The sequence below is a fragment of the Penaeus monodon genome, chromosome 23 (genome assembly GCF_015228065.2).
Source record: "Penaeus monodon isolate SGIC_2016 chromosome 23, NSTDA_Pmon_1, whole genome shotgun sequence".
Lineage (NCBI taxonomy): Eukaryota > Metazoa > Arthropoda > Malacostraca > Decapoda > Penaeidae > Penaeus > Penaeus monodon.
Window position 1 is genome coordinate 21,536,905 of NC_051408.1, and position 642 is coordinate 21,537,546.

The following is a 642-nucleotide window of genomic DNA, read 5'->3' on the forward strand; positions in this document are numbered from 1 at the left end:
GCTCAAAAACAAGTCTTTTTTTCAACCTTTCTGCGCTAGATGGTTTGGGTTTGGGGTTTTCGAGGTGGCATTTCTGGCGGTCCGTGTGGCCTAGGGGGGGTCGGGGACCCGGGTCCCAATCCTCGCGCGCGGTCCTCAGGGGCTTTGCCCCCCCCCCCCCCGCACCGGCGTAAGGTTTTGATCTTTCTGTTACAAACCTAATTGATTACTTTTCGTGTATTTTTGCATTCCTTTTTGGGGTTTTTCTTTTCCCGCTTAATATTTTGTAAGGTAGGAGTATGGAAACAATGTTTTTGTTCACAGTTTTCTCGTCTGGGTTCTCCGTGAGGAAAGCCCGGGCACCTGAAGGGGAGGTTCCAGGGCCCCCCCCAGTTTCAGGGTTTGTAAGAAACGTGGGGTTAGGAAAAGGGGCAATACTCCCAACCTAATCCAGCCACTGCCGCCATACAGCATTAAGTTCGACATTTATGCATGAATATGAGTATTGTTTTTCACTTAATGCAGAAAAAATTCTTCAGTTGCAAAATAAAATCTGTATTTATATTTCCCAATATATAATTATATCGGGTAATGAAACCTGAAAATATCCCCTTCGAAATTTGCTTTGACACACACACACACCCCCCACCCAAAACACCCAAA

At 46.1% G+C, this 642-nt stretch overlaps 1 pseudogene; it reads left to right on the forward strand.

Moving 5' to 3' along the window:
* The window catches only part of LOC119588183, a 15,365-nt pseudogene that overhangs the window by 5,795 nt on the left and 8,928 nt on the right, over positions 1 to 642 (forward strand).